This window comes from Galleria mellonella, unplaced genomic scaffold (genome assembly GCF_026898425.1).
Source record: "Galleria mellonella isolate WM207_F2 unplaced genomic scaffold, CSIRO_AGI_GalMel_v1 utg64, whole genome shotgun sequence".
Lineage (NCBI taxonomy): Eukaryota > Metazoa > Arthropoda > Insecta > Lepidoptera > Pyralidae > Galleria > Galleria mellonella.
Window position 1 is genome coordinate 8957240 of NW_026442133.1, and position 17415 is coordinate 8974654.

General features: G+C 32.4%; 2 protein-coding genes across 11 annotated transcripts in view; one reads left to right on the plus strand and one right to left on the minus strand.

Annotated features, from left to right (window-relative positions):
* The window catches only part of LOC113512517 (protein turtle-like), an 83134-nt gene extending 75736 nt beyond the window's left edge, over positions 1 to 7398 (minus strand). For 4 of the 5 annotated variants that reach the window (XM_052900242.1, XM_052900243.1, XM_052900241.1 and 1 more), the window contains exon 1: positions 7057 to 7398. The gene's annotated coding sequence lies outside the window, so the exon portion shown is untranslated. The remainder of the gene's footprint in view (positions 1 to 7056) is intronic. The other variant, XR_008253499.1, reaches the window with a different exon arrangement.
* Positions 1 to 17415, plus strand: part of LOC113512335 (polyphosphoinositide phosphatase) — a 64657-nt gene that overhangs the window by 29960 nt on the left and 17282 nt on the right. For all 6 annotated transcript variants that reach the window (XM_052900244.1, XM_052900245.1, XM_052900246.1 and 3 more), the window contains one exon: positions 6096 to 6239. The gene's annotated coding sequence lies outside the window, so the exon portion shown is untranslated. The remainder of the gene's footprint in view (positions 1 to 6095; positions 6240 to 17415) is intronic.

Sequence of the window (17415 nt, forward strand, 5' to 3'; positions counted from 1 at the left end):
AGATTTCAAAGAAGAGTAGATTCTCAATTAGACTGTATTTTTGTATGTTATTTGATATCTTCGCTAATTTGAACGTGCTTTAATGTTTCGTTGTGCTATCAATGGGCATTGTACATATTTCGTAGTTCTATACTAATCTTGTCACTATTGATTGAATTCAATAAGTCCCAGTTTTATCATAGTAATCCTACTATCTTGCATATATCCTTACTAATATTACAGATATAATAGTGAGCTTGTTTGTTTACTGCTTGTGTAATTGAAGTAGGTTGTTATATGGAATGGAGAGATGGTATTTTTTTATACCATTTTATTAATATACCCATCACCCTTAAAAAAAGAATGCCCTAATTCATAACATATTTATTGTTTATCGTGATTCATCCGTCCAAAGCCGTACTAGTCAAAAATAAAAACTTATTTCATCACATTCATAATCTACTTAAACAGCACTATGCATTACTTGGTAATGGGTTTGCATTGTACATGCACAGGTAAGTCTTTTTTTCTTCACATTTGCATAATATATTATATTGTGAATTCATTTATGTTCTTATCTTATTTCATATAGATTTAGGGACCTGTAACTGACAGACTGACGGACATGGTTATCATAACAATAGGATCCCTTTTTGATATGGACTTGTAAAAAGTGTCTATTATATTGTGAAGTGTAATGTTAAGAAGTCACCGTACACCGTACATAGTACCTACTAGACAATTCGATTAATATGTCGGCCATACAAAATTAATACGAATATTTATAATTTTGTTATAAAACACAACTACAGTACAATATTAATGATGATACTTTTTAATTTCATTGTCGTTTCTTCTCTTTCAATGTTTGTAATTACGAAAATTATACACGAAGTTTAATACACTCGGTCCTAGTATAGATGGTGGGAACGAGGCTTGGGTCATAATATATATCATACTCGTAATCCTTAATTCAGTTTGATAAAGACATACGCTCTTATTCATAAAAATATCACACATATCATAAACCTATTTTAGCTATTGAACTGTTTTGTCTCTTTCTTTTATGCTATATTTCTAATTTAAAATAATGTGACAATACAGTTCAATAGCTAAAATAGGTTTATGGTAGGTTTCGGTTTTTAGAAATAAAGGGAAAAGGTTTAATGTATCGTTTAAATTTTAAACAACACTATGACTATTTTGATGAATAGATATATGCCCATAACTTATAGAGGTACTTATTTTGTAGTAGTGGAGACTTAAAATCTAATAGAGAAAGAACTTATAACCTGTGAGAAATGGTTACGAGTTCTGTTCAAGTCTCCGGGTTCCTTTTACTTAAGAATAGTGTAATTTTCAAAGATAAATTATTAAATTTTTTTACGAATAGAGTAGATAAATATTTATATTTAAAGTGTGAAGAAAAAGTTACCAAATTTTTATTATACGTTATGTCACAAAAAATATTTTTTATGTATTTTATAAATTTTTGCCCAACAAGTTAACATAGGTACTACGTAAGAAGTTGTTGGAGCAAACAAATGCTACACAAAACCCTGCAGGTTTTATCTGCGTTGCCTATGCGCAATCCACGCTCGGTAGGTTTTCAAATATGGATGTGTACTGGCCCTTACCCACGGACGCGGCTCGTTAACTTCACCCTGACTGCGCGACGAGGAGTAAGGACGTCCATATAAACTTTCAACATAAAACAACTTTCTTCTACATTTATTATATACTAGATATAACTAAACCGGAGCTTCGTTGGCATTGAATAGGATAAAAGTATCCTATTTTGCGTTTATATCGAGAATACAACCATCTCTGTAACAATTTTTTTAAAAACCGGTACAGCTGTTTAGGACAAATAAAAGTAACAAATATAAATATGACTGTAAGAGAAACCCTCTATGGGATAAGTTCGTCATTATATATTAATCTTTAATGTGTTCAATGTAAATTATGTGAAATAAAGATTTTACACTACAAAACAATAAATGTTCAAATTACTATAAACTTTGTGAGAGAAATGTCACAAATATTAATTGTATAATTAGAGCACGTATTCAGTTTATATTTGAATGGATCTTATGAATGTTATTTTATTACTAAGTCAACATTTGTAAGTTCACTAAATGAATTTCTTAAATGGGTAGGTTTATTTGGGTTTCCCACGTGAATGTTCTGTCGTTTCTTGTTAGACAGGATAGTGTGTAAAAAACTCAAGGCGCTAATCGACCATAGCTAGCGACTACTAAATCATTATGTTTTATGTCCATTCACAGTTTTTTTTCTTTTCTATCATAATAAAGTTTCGTATTTATTATATAACTGCGGAAACAATGTCTTCAATATTCATGTCATATTTCTTTTTAAATTAATAAAATATGTACAGCAAACGTTGCTATTATTTCAGGTATTCGCTTCATTTTAAAACGCCTTCAGAATGGAATATTTAAATAAGCAGCAACTTGGGTGAAGGTGCGACAATACAGAGACATTTACTGATTCTTGAAAGAGAATGACAATAATAGCGTTTGAATTTGAAAGGCACGGCAGGAGCACAGCCACCCGTAGCGGTATTACGTAGATATCGACGACAATCGCCATCTTTGCCTCTCGACCGTGAATCGAATGTCTCCTTTTGGGATACCTGTGTATACCATTTCAAATTCTGTTTATTCATTACAATTAGGTACCACCGCGACTTTGTTCGCAGGGTAGTTAAATTAACTCAATCCCTTAATAGAATAATGCAGGTACCATCTGGGAACTTTTTTTGGAACAACGACCACCCAATTCGTTCGATCTCCTAGGTTCGTAGACAGAAGAGTCACATTATATGTATATACGTGATATGCTCGGTTGATTCTGTTAGTATAAAAAGTTCATTCCGTTGCTTGTGGAAAGAAGTCTTTCCTAATTATTACGACAAGAAAAACAATAAATTTACAGATATTTCGATTAGGATGAAAATATTAATCGCTAAACATAATTATTTGTAATTCATTATTAATATATTGTAATACATTATTAATTATAATTCTTTATTTGTAACGATTAAGATAATTATTATATTTTACTAGATATGTGCCCGCTTCTGGAAATAAGAAAATCAGTGCAATAGACTACTTATAGGTAGCTAAAATCTAGTGTATGCTTTATCTTGATATTTTAAGTTACGAGTAGACCTTCAGGAATATAATTGTGAAAACAGCATCTAATTTAGTGAAGTAATTTTTGCATGATGCCGGAACAAACATACGAACAGACAATATTTCTGAATATTATTGTTTTGGCTTCTATTATTTGTATTAAGACAATAAATTTTTCCTTGTCGTCTCTCATGTAATATACAGTTTTTTTTATATTAGTACGATAAGATTAGTAGGTATTAAACAAGTTTAAACTTTTATATTTTATATATATATATATATATACATATACATATATATATATATATATATATATATATATATGTATATGTATATGTATATATATATATATATATATATATATGTATATATATATATATATATATATATATATATATATATATATATATACATATATATATATATATATATATATATATATATATATATATATCTACTTGAGCAATCTACTTAGGACCATCGCCAATAAAATCATAACAATACATAATGTCTCTTTTACTAAATTAATTATTCTTGTTTTTTCTTAAATGTCTCTATATCATATTTTTATATATGAATTTTTTAAATGTTGTTAAAAATACAGACTATAAAATGAGTTCGGTTTATGTAAAAATAATAACAAAACAAATTAGAAACATATATAAAATAAGAAACATATAATTGATAAAACAGTATGAATACCAACGTATTTTAATCCAGATAACTTATAAGATATTTTAAAAAATGCCATTAATGTGTCATCGAAAACTATTTCATTTGTACCTGTCGAAGTAATTTTTATAGCTCGTGATTTATTAGTTGAAGTCATTTTTACAGTTTTTATTTATTGGTTGAATACATTTTTTGAGTCTTTTTTACTTAGCAAAATAAATAATAAAAAAATAAATAAATTATTGGAAAATTTATTTATTAAATAGAAATACACGAAGACAATGTAAATGGCGGACTTAATACCATATGGCATTTACATTAATTGACGGTGCAACGTAAATATGGAAATAAATAATGAAAACATTTACATATTATTTAATTATATATGTATATTTGTATAAAAATAACAGATATAAATAACATACATATAATACTCACATTATCTACCTTATATATATTGTATAATAATATGTTTTATATTAATTAAATATTGGGTGTATTATTTGTCTGTGGTAACAGCTGGCGACCATTGGTCTAAGTTTATTTTTAGGACTCCCCCTAACTTAAATCTTAAATTTTGCTCTTATAAAATGCTCACATGTTTCCTTAGTTTTGTTTTCGCGAAACTCCATTCGCATCCTGCTGTGGCCACTAGATAGTTCTGAGATAGGCATGACCCACTTGGCTCCCCTTTAAATACACCTATGCTAATGACACTATTGAATATCACCTGGGAATACATTTAGTCATATATTTAGCTTTATATTTTATTATAGTAACTATGAGACAGATATGAATTTAACAATGTATTATATTTATTTATTTAAATAATTTTATTAACCAAAATAAAAGAGACCACACTAGATTTACGTCGTCCAAATAGGTGATATTGGGGGAAAGGGATTATTAGTAATGGAGACTGAGAATCCCATTGCTAGCAATATACCCAACCAGGTCGACCTCCTCGCGGTTCTCCTTGGCAACTATCATGGTTAATGCCTGATGAATTCATCATGATGGGCTAACTGACCTGTTTTCATTTTCATCTATCACCCTTCACTGGTGCTCCGCCAGCGTATCACGTTAGCGCAGTCGGGGTTACCATACCATTTTCACCCATCAAAATAAAAATAGGTGACATACTGAAAAAGGGCCAAGTTTAATGAATTAATTGATTATTGTGGAGGAGGGGAAAAAGGATTGTTTGAAATTGGACCATTTGGCATTCTATTATAACTGTCTACTCCAATGGAAGACAGGCGTGAAGTATCTACCTATATTTTTTTTATTTAATCTACTTTTAGGCAATGAAATTTAGATTTTATATTTATTTATAATGTGAAAGACTAAAGAAAATACTAAGAAATATTAAAATGAAATCCAGAAAGTGGCAATTCAGTTGACGATGACTTTTAGTGATAATGTTTATTTAAAGAAAGTATATAAAAGGCATTCAGTTGGAAATACCCATCCACCTACATAACTTTCTGTTCATGATAACATCTATCTACGCATTAATATACCTATAATGTAATATAATAATAGTGTGTCATTGTCATACAATCCTAGCAACTACGAGTAGGTAGTAGAAAGCCCAATAAAGAACAGAAAAATAATTATAATATCTGGATTATCATCATCGTGTTATCAGTTCCTGTCCACTGCTGAACATAAGACTCCTCCATAGACTACCATTCCTTATGGCAGTTTACGATTAGAAGAATTTTGCCAGTAGTTACCACGTTTAGCAGGCAGATTAGCAACTACAGCCTGGCTTTTGGTGATGTTTCAAGAGGGACGTCGCTGTCCATCCTTGGATCATTAGGTTCCCTTAGTCGCTTCTTATGACACCCACGGGAGAAGAAGGGGAGTCCATTATATGCCGGGATCACACGGCATGTCTAGATAAATTAAATCGAAAATAAATATATAAATGAAATATACCATAATTTTGCAAAGATATTTATAATTCTTAAGTGCTGATACCTGTAAGATAGATGTTAAGAAAAATTATTGGAACGTGTATATGTATGTATGTATGACAAGTAACTATAATTTTGAATTTTGTTCCATAACAAATAGCACCAAAGAAATACGTTCGTTCAAATATAAACAACAAAATCAATTCAGAATAGGCAAAGATATCGCGTAAAACACACACATACACAATAAAATTAGAATCTCTTTTCTGAAGTCGATTGAAAACAATTTTACCTAGCTCGCAAATAGAAACGGAATTAAAATATGTGACAATAGATTTAGCAATTTAGTATTTTTTGTTCCCAGACTTCACCACCATCACCGTGAGAAATTGAGAGCAGTCTGAATAGATCTTGGCACGAATCAATGCTGGCCGCGAAGAAAGTGATCCATCTTACTTAATCCGCCGTGTACTTGATCTGACATTACGAACGTTTCGCAATTTTAAACGTAACACAATTTTATTATTCGGATAAAGTTACGATACGTTTTGATGTATTGTTTCATACATTTTTAATAGTGATGCATGATACATTCAACGAAGCCAGAAACAATTAATTAGTGAAAATACTTACACGTATCAGATTGCATAAATTCTATCATATATAAAGAAAAACTAAAGGCAAATCACTTTACTTACACGCCGTGACATAATTTCCGTTACAGCTTTGTGATAAGCAACGGGGCGTTGCCCTTGTTGTTTTTTAAGCTTATCAAATTTATTAGAGAACAACTACGTGTAAGTAGTTCCTTCGAAAATTTTATCGTTACCATTTTTTATATAGATATTGATTTACTCTATTCTAACAACAATGCGGTAATAGCGTTATGAAATTTGTGACATATGTGTAGTAGTATAATTGTAGGTTTACAACAAATAGATAGTATTCGTATGTATTTAATTCTATATGGACTTAATATATACAGTTTATATAGTATTTATGAAGCATATAAAACACGAGACGTATGCGTGCTCTATTTTACAAATCATTATAAAATTAATAAGTAAATAGATTTATAGATCATTAGTTAAATTTACAGAACAAGTAATATTTTTTACTTATTGGTTTTTGTAAGCTATATAGGTATATAACTAGGTTAATACCTATTTAACGTTGTATAGGTATATAGCATCATGCAATCATCTGCATGATTCTAGTTTTAGGTAGAGAGATGCGAATGGAACGTGTCATATTATCATGTAGTAAACTCATGTTTTACGTCAGTTATATTTTTTGAAATTTGTATGTGTCGAATAACTGCTTACCTTGTTGTTGGACAGACAGTAATCGGCCGATCCCTAACCGTGAATGTTCCCGGGCACCGCAGTAGTTAAAATTGCCGCATTCCTCTGTAGTCGGGCACGGGCGTGAGACCGGCACAGCCTCCCTATCTGGACCGGTTGTTTACCACTGTTTTGGTGTCCAAATTTAACACACGATGTGGTGATTATCACATAAACAACTAATAAAACACCATTCCGAAAGAAATGCTCCGTCGAACCATGGTTAATTCATACAGTTCGTTTTCGGTTGTCGGCGTCAGGTGGGCACGTCTACAATACACAAGTGCTACAGATACGGAGACGCGCACGGTACTGGCTCGAGGGCGACGCTAGCGCCCCCGCGCGCACGCGCGCCTGCCTGGCACCTCCCGCCTGCCCACTGCTCAGGCCTCAGAAAGCAAAGCCTTCATTTACACACATGGTCTTGCAGTCTCACACAATGAATATTCAATCGTGAGGGAATGTACAGCAATCTCACTCTGGACTAAGAATTAAAACCAAATAACTCTGGAGCTTGCGGCATAGATCTAAATTACATTACAACAGGGTTGTGAGGGCTACAGGTTTGACCTAGTTGCACTCCGCACTTATATTTCATGGGACAAGGAGTGGCACCTCATCACAACGGTTCAACTTATATACAAAGCTCGTTATTAAGCAGCCAGGTGAGCGTGCAAGCGGCGAAAGGAGGCATCTACCTACCAACCCGCGGCTTAATTTGTTGACGGTTAACATTAATGACAAATCAATGTTTTACGCAATGCGTATTTTCATAACACTTGCTTATACTGCAATCCCTCAAATATAAATTGAGAGTAAGTATTGAAAATATATAAAATATTATATACTAAACGTAATTTAGTATATATATATATATATATTAGATTATATTTATTGTCTGGAATATTAAGTATGAGTACATCATATAAATAGACTACATTTCAGTTTCGGCGATGTTTCTATCATACTTTTATTTGCGCTAACTTTTTAAAGCCCTATATTTAGTCCGTTCTTGAATTTTAGATTCTCTTTACAAAGTTTTCTTAAAATCGATTCAGTAGTTAGCCTTTATAATGTTTTCTAATAAGTTTCGATTTTAGCCTTCACAGCGCTCGAGTAGAGCACCTTGATTTCACATGTCAACTACTACACTGAGATGATAGATTATATGTTTTCATAGATAGATAGATAGATACTTTTTATAGTTTCCTTTAAAAGATTACAATAATAAACTTATTATAGGTACAAACGGTTATAAGAAATGATCTCAGTAAGAAAATAATGGGCGACCTTAAGAAGCTATTCATAATTTCAGATACTTTATAATATTTTCATAAATCCAATATATTTCTGATTTTTAATAATCATTACTACAATTAAATATACAAATTTATTTTCCATAAATCCATAAATACTCAAATAAATATTGAATTTATAGTTGTGAATGGGCAGTAACATCTTTATTAAAACATCACCAAAAGCCTAACTGCGGTAGTCAACCCACCTGTAAAGCGTGGCATCTACTAGCAAAATCCCCTTATTCGGAAGGCCTGTTTAGCAGTGGGCAATTAACTGATATGATAAATGATTTTATTGTAAATATAATTTACTATTATCTACTTATTAACTGGGATTATTGGGAACAGTCGCGTTGAAGTCTTTTTTCCGAATTAGGGCTTCTACGTAAGTACGTAGCATGTACGTGCGTAGACAACAAATATGATATTTTCATTTTAAATTTACTTGACTGTAAAAATAGCAATGAATTTGCTAGGGTAAGTAGGTAGTTGTGGCTAATATATTTGCCTTATGAACTAATTTTAAAAAGTCTTTTTGCAAGCAATATGGAATATACTTTTGTATATTATCAATTTTTTATGCACGGGATCTTTAATTTATATTTCATATTTGTACACTCACATTTACAATGATGAGATAGATTTTAATGGACTTAAACTTTAACTTGAATACTTAATATTAAAAATAATGTTGTAAAAATAGTCTCTGTGGTTTATAAGATTATTCCATAGTAGGGAATATTGTAACAGATGTGTGTCTGTGTTCATGTTTTAGTCTCAATTCAGTAGTGTTGTTCCCACCAAAAAAAATGTAGGCTCAAAACCAAAATGGAGTAACAGAGGCATTTGTTGAGTGGTGTACGTAACGTGGTTCGTTAATGATAAATAGATATTAATAGTGATTAATGACCGTGTGATCCCAGCATAGAATAAATAGGCCACCCCTTCCTTTCCCGTGGGTGTCGTAAGAGACGACTAAAGGAAGGCAAGAGATCTCTTATAGCCCTATAAAGGGAGGCTTATGTTCAGCAGTGGACTGTTAAAGGCTGATACGATAATGACGATGATGAATAGTGATTACATAGTACATAACAGGTAGAAATTGAAATCATTGACCATTGATTTGTTGAATTGATTGATATTGATATCACTTGCACTAAAAATTAAGCATGCTTGTCGTACAAAATTGACAAAATAATAGAAATAATATTTATTTCCTTTTGTACCTCTTTAGCTTTTTAATAGAAAAAAATCTTTATATGTTATAGTCAGTTTTTTAAGCAGTTTGCTATAGTCTAAAATGCCTAACTGGGATACGTTTAAAAAACCCTGACTTAGTGGATAACTATAATGGTAGAGTTGACCTAAAAAAAGATAAATAGAAGAAGCATTATTAATATGGGATTCTCAAATGCAGGTTTGCGCATTTATAATATTGTCAAATATATGGCGTTGGTCCGAAATATGAGTAATTAACCACCTAACAGTTCTTGGCATTATCCTTTTCTCTAAAAAGTGTTATTTATTAGAAAAAATCATTTGTCGCGTCACGGATCATATAATAGTTACGTGATTTTTTAGAGATATGGACAGGAAGCCGATAATATGAATAGGAAACCTAAAATGTCTCAGGTATATAATTACTATGGCTTATCCAATATTATATATACTACCTATATAGTCAATTCAGCAGAATTTTAATAAAAATATATACATATAAACCAATAACATGACCGAACCATGAAACAATTTCTTGATGTACAGATCAAAGATTGATTAATTGGTTGAATGTTTTGATTTATTGCTAATTTCATTTAGATAATATTTTATGATAATTTCAATAAGACTCGGTAATCTTTTCATTAAGGTTTGAGTTGAACACAAACTAAATAGGTAATGATCATAAACGGAGTATCACGTATTCACCTTAGGTACTTACGTATTAATAGAAATCCTTACCGATTTCACATTCGTTATCAATTCGCTATCGATATCGAATTCGATATCACAGTGAAATTTTTATTATAAGGACCAATATGAAGTAAATTTGTAATAGATTTAAGTCGAAATTATTATAATTTTAAATTTATGATAGTCCATAATGGACCGTTAGTCCATAAAATAATAATTTCGCGAAATTATCAAATTAAAATATTAGTATAAAAATAGGTTTAGAGAAAAAGCCCTTCAGAATCGGCCGCAATATTATAAACTAAATAACAATATTATATACTATATTATAAACCGTCCTAAATCAGCAAGGTTACATTTTAAATAAAATTCAACCTGTGTTAAGGAAGATGAGCGACATGCCCAAAGACTCTTCTAGAATAATGACGTTTATGTTATGAAATGAATGTCATGACTTTTAGTGCAGTTTGTTCGCCATTATCCTAAGAACAAATCTTTGTTCGGATGCATGCAGATATGAGGCGACTCACCCTAAAGCTGTCAAAGTAATTCTAGACCACAATTACGTCGACGATTACATCCACATCTTTGATGGTGAGAATGACTTGGTACGCATAGTGCATAACGTAATGTGTATTCAGCTGCAGGGGGCTTCAGTATAAGGAATATTGTCTCTAATTTTCAAACACTTCTGGAATATTTACCTTTAGATAAATTTGCTCCGAGGAGCCTGCAGATCCTCTCCGACTCCAAGAATAACCGTGGTGGTGGAATGTGTACTTGGAATGTATTACAATCAGGAATATGATGAGTTCATCTTTTTATTAAAGCTTCCTTAAGTGAACGGAGACGTTAAGACTGGGGTCTAACCAACCAAGCATGATATATTGAAACTGACGATGTCCATATTTGATTCATTGGGTTTTCTCTTTTATGTCACGATGAAGGGGCACTCTTGAAAAATGTATGGAAATTCAAAATCAGCTAGGATGAAAAAAGTCAAAACAACTCATTTCGAGAAATGGCAGTTGTAGCTGCTGGAATCAGAAAATATCAGCGACTTTAGACTTTCCTCGTTGACTTTTTACTGACATGTGACAAACAAACTGCTGACTTAGTACCGAAAATTTACATATTTTCTGTTGCAAGCAGTAAGGCTTATGTGAGCGTTGTATATGTACATGTCAAGATGACAGAGGGTAGTTAGCATATAGCATTTGTCATAACAAGTGCTTATGTCGCACTACTCAAAGTGAAGAGCATTTCACACCTCGAATTACAGGCTGCCTTGTTAAGTCTTAGTCTAGCACATATTACGTACATATATATAACTCATATTTTGAAATACGTCGAAGCAAACGTAACACTCTGGTTTGACTTAAGGACTCTTTTAAGCTGGCGTCGTTCTAACAGCGATCGTTCTAAGCCGATCGTTGTTCGTCGCCCATCGTGTTAGTGAAATATTCGAATTAACTGACGTCAATTACTGGAGGCGGATATTGTCAGGCTTGAATGCGGTTGATAATCATTTAGCAATAGATACTACTCATCACGGCGTCCCTTCACGCGGTCTATTCTTTTGCCTTGTTTCTCTATATTCCGCTCTTGTACTGTCGGCACCGCTATCTTGTAAATCTTGCAAGTTGCTGAGCTGGTCACTAGATTTGAAAGAAAGGTTCGTTTTAGGAAAGTCCTTGATTTGTGAGCTTTACAATCTCACTGGAAAGTGGTGTGGCGCACTAGCCACAATATTTTTCTAAGTAGGTACCTACCTATTTATTTTCTATCATCTTTTGTTTTTTTTTTTTTTTGTTTCTGTCTTTGTCTTTTTTTTCCTTTTAATGTTGTGACTTAATAAAAGGGACTACTCTATCAAGCATTTTATTATTTATCCGTTTCTCTTTATAGGTATATTCTTAAATTGTATAAATTGTTTGTTTTTATCCCAAAGATTCCTTTTTTTTTATGTATGTTTGTTCCGTTGTGGAACAGGCTAAGGTCGGAGACCATGCTGCCTAGTCTTCAATATGATAATTGATCTGGAATCCAAAGATTCCTTACTCTTAGCTTTATCCTTTATCCAATCCAAGGATGTCAAACAAGTAAGTCAGTAACATCAGTGGCAGTCAAACTAATAAATATCAAATAAAAACGGAGAAAAGCGCGGGAAACGTTTAAAAAAGCGGGAGTGTTTTTTGATCTTCTTTAAATTAATTTTATTTTTAATTATATAAGGATTAGTCTTATTTATATATTGTGTATTAGATTGTATATATAATTGTATATTTTGTAGTAATAGTGTTTGTTGCTGTAAATATTGGTAACCTATATTAATTAGACATTATGGATCCACCTATAGACCCTGGGGGGACAACCCCCCAGGTGTCTGCAAATATAACTATCCCATTTAATAATAGTTTTGATATATTGGGTGAATCTAGTATGGACACAGATGGTTCTAGCGTTGCAAGTTCTAAACGTAAGCGAGTACGTGGCGAACGTCGCATTTGCAAACATTGCAATAAAAAACGAAGGAGGCACACCAAAGGTCTCGAATCTAAAATTAAAGATAGTGATTGTCAATGTATTGAGGATGAGAATCAAACTCTAGTATCAATACCAGTTGTAAATAATACCGAGTCTGTTAAACCTGCTTCTCCACCCAGTACTTTAAGCAGAACTTTGTACAATGCCGAGGATGTAGCTCCTTATGTCGTTCATGTACAAAAAAATGAAACACATCCTAATGATAACACTACATTACATCCTATTGCATTTGGTCGCTTTTTACACACTAATAAGATAAATAATATAGTGAATGGTAGCCTCAAAAGAATAGGAAGAAACCGTTTATCGCTTTCTTTCTCAAATTTTGAAAATGCAAATGCATTTTTAAATAATAGTCACTTAGAAACACATAATTTTAAGGCATTTATACCTTCTTTCCATGTAACCCGTATGGGAATTGTGAGGGGTATTCCTAAAGATTGGACAGAAGAGGAAGTAATCCAAAATATATCAGTACCTATAGGTTGTGGGAGAATTCTAAAAACCAGAAGAATTAAGAAAAAGACCATTAATGAAGGACAACCAAGTTTTATTAATACTGAAACCATTGTTATTACTTTTGATGGACAAATATTACCAAAAAGAGTATTTATGTTTTACACATCATTAACTGTAGATTTATACATTTACCCCACTATCCAATGCTATAACTGCTGTAGGTTCGGACATGTCAAGATGCAGTGTCGTTCAAATCCTCGGTGTTATAAATGCAGGCAAAATCATACAGGTGATAAATGTGAAGTAGATGAGGAAAATGTTTCTTGTATCTTGTGTAATGGTTCTCATTCAGCAATTAGTAAGAAATGTCCTGAATATGCACGTCAGAAAGCCATTAAAGAAACAATGGCCCACAGTTGTGTTTCTTATGCTGAAGCATCAAAATTTCATCCTCCCACTTCTAAACTATATTCAGATGTATTAACATCATCATCTCCGTCCAATAAATCTCATTTTCAATCTTCTTTCCTCAAAGAGAAATCATCATTACCACATATTCAATCATCATATAAAAAAACAGTTACACTTAAACCACGCACTCCTCAAAAAGCACAACAAGGATATGATCGTTCTGCCCATGAAGCCTTAGTTAAGGAATATAATATTCCTGCTCCCTCTAATGGTTGTGCATTATCATCAAATAATATTGACAATAATCAATCCATCTTTGATATTATTCTCATGCTTATTAAAGTGTTATCGCAATCGAAAATGATACAAACAACTTTACCACCGTCCAACGATGCCATTTACAATGTATTTTCTCAATTATTAACTTCTCACAATGGATTACAAAGTCCTAATAATTCAGTGGAACTGTCGTAGCATAACAAACAAGAAATCAGACTTATTTTATTTGATTAATAAATATAATCCTTTTATAATAGCTCTCCAAGAGACTTGGTTAAAGCCAGGATATCCTTTTAGGATTTCAGGCTTTACAAGTCTCCGTGATGATAGAGCTGACGGATATGGCGGTGTTGCCATATTGGTCAAAAACTCCCTTCCTTTTTCTTCTTTTTCGCTTCCTGTATATAGCGGCATTAATGCAGCTGCTATAATTATAAATGGTATCTGTTTTGTTACTTTATATATTCCTGATCCTACATGCCAAATATATTCACAACTAGAACAATTATTTTCAATTTTACCTAAACCTTTTCTCGTAATGGGCGATTTTAATGCTCAACACCAATCGTGGGGCAGTTCTACTTCTAATTTTTATGGTGGAAAACTCCTGACGATAATTGACACTTACAACTTATGTATTATTAACTCAGATGTACCAACACGTAGAACTGCACCGAATGAAGGGTTTAGTGCTCCTGACATTTCAATATGTTCTTCTGATTTAGCTTCTTCACTGTCGTGGTATCCTCATTCCTCTACTTTCGGAAGCGATCACTTTCCCCTCATTCTTTCTTTTCCAATTTCCATTCCCTCAAGTCGAAAGAGTGGTCCTCGGCTTAAATATAATTTATCAAATGTAGACTGGAATATTTACAAACAATATTTAGATAATAAAATATCGGAGTTACCTATTGTTTACCATGGAAATGAACATCAATGTTGTAATGACTTGATGATAAATATGAAGGAGGTTGCTGATTTATTATTTCCTGTTAAAAATAGTGCTTCAGGGAAAATTCCCTCGCCACCTTGGTGGGACAAAGATTGTACGGAAGCAATTAAAAATCGTAAAGAGGCTGAAAAAAATTATAATAATTACATGACACCAGAAAATTTTGAAATTTACACCGCAGTTTCACGTTCTACTCGAAAACTACTGAAAAAAAGAAATTAGAAGGCTGGAGAAGATTTTGTTCTTCTATCTGTCCAGAAGTTAATTCATCAGTCGTTTGGAATAATATTAAAAGATTCAGATCTGCCTTTAGTGATCATACATCACGTTCTGCACTCGATTTAACTTTAGCGAATAAATTTTTAGATCGCCTTGCTCCTAGTTATGTGCCGGAATGCCTTTACAATATTTCTCTATCCGTCTCTGACGAATTATTCGAACTTGACTCTCCTTTTACTCTAGTAGAACTTAAAGGTGTTCTAGCTTCTATTAAAGACTCTGCACCGGGAGAAGACGGTATACCGTATTCCTTTTTTAAAAATGCTAGCGATGCGACATTAATTTACTTTTTAAATATAATTAATTCCATAATTATTTCGGGAAATATACCTACTTCATGGAAGTCTCAGATTATTATACCATTTCTAAAGCCTCATAAACCACCTTCTGAACCATCTTCATACCGTCCTGTTGCACTTTCCTCTGTCTTACTAAAGCTAGCTGAACATTTAGTGAAAAACCGTCTAGAATGGTTTTTAGAAAGTAATAACTTACTATCCCCGAACCAGTTTGGTTTTAGGAAAGGTAAGAGCACCTTAGATAATGTGAGCATTCTTATTTCAGATATTCATATAGCTTTCTCACAAAATTTGTCAATCCTCTCAGCCTTTTTAGATATAAATTCTGCCTATGATAATGTAATAATTTCTATTTTAAAAACTAAATTACAAGCTCTAAATGTACCGGTAATGCTTTCTAATTTCATTATTAATATTTTATCAGAAAGAACAATATATATGAATTTAGATGAAGATACCAAATTATCTAGAACAGTATGGAAAGGCCTTCCACAAGGATCTGTTCTCAGTCCAATCTTATTTAACATATACACATACGATCTAGAATTATTCCTTGATAAATCCGTCAAAATTTTACAATATGCTGATGATCTTTTATTATATTTTATTGCGAAGTCCATAGAATCTGCTTCTGCCAAATTATCTGATTCATTAGATTTGTTAAAAACGTGGTTAGATGCAAATGGTCTTAATCTTTCTGTAACCAAGAGTAGTGTAGTTTTGTTTTCAAGAATGAGATCACCGCAACAAATTAAGGTGCTTTATGATAACTCATACATTCCTATAAAGACTGAAATTAAATTTTTAGGTATCGTGCTAGATAATAAATTAACAGGTCTGTCCCACTGTAATTATATTTCTACGAAATGTGAGCGTAACCTCAACATTCTTAGGTGCCTTGCTGGAGTTTGGTGGGGAGCACATCCCGTTTCACTAAAACTTGCTTATAATGGTCTTATAAGGAGTGTCATTGATTATGGAACTTTTTTGTTAGCTCCAGGAAGTTCATTTGCTTTTAAGAAATTGGATTTAATTCAATCAAAGGCCTTGAGGATTATCTCTGGAGCAATGAAATCAAGTCCAATCAATGCTTTACAGCTCGAAGTCGGTGATCCACCTTTGGTTTTAAGAAGACAATATCTATCTGATCGCTTCTTTTTTCGTTGTTTACAATTATCTGATCATCCGCTTATTCAAAAGTTATCTCAACTACATATCTTTATTTCGTCTTCATCTTATTGGAAACATAAAAAACCTCCATGTTTAATACAAAGTTATGAAAAATATAAATCCATAGAATCTCCCACTTTTACATCGTCCTGTTTTCCCATTTATAAATGCTCATATCAATCTTTAGTTTTATCTCCTAATATTAAATATGATTTTGGGTTATTAAAAAATTATTCAGAATTGAATGCCAAATTTATGTTTATAACTGACATTGAATGGAATGAATGGCACTACATCTTTACTGATGCATCAAAACCAGACAATAGCGGTTGTGTAGGTGTGGGTGTGTTTCATTCACAATTTAATATCGTTCAAAAAATTAAACTTCCACCGGAGTCTTCAGTTTTTACCGGGGAATGTTATGGTATTTTAAAAGCTGTAGAATATATACTTTTAATGAAATTACATAAGGCAATAGTTTTCACTGACTCTATGAGCTCTTTGCAAGCTCTAGCCAAATATCCATTTAAATCAAAACCAGTTTATCCCATTATTTGTGACATAAGACAAAGTCTTTATCTTTGCATGTTGAGAGGGTATTCCGTTTCTTTTGCCTGGTTACCAGGACACAGTGGTATTAGCGGCAATGACAAAGCTGACCTTATTGCAAGAGAGGCTGTAACTTGTGGTGATATGTATCCGTATCATAATTACTGTAGTGACCTAGCTTGTCTCC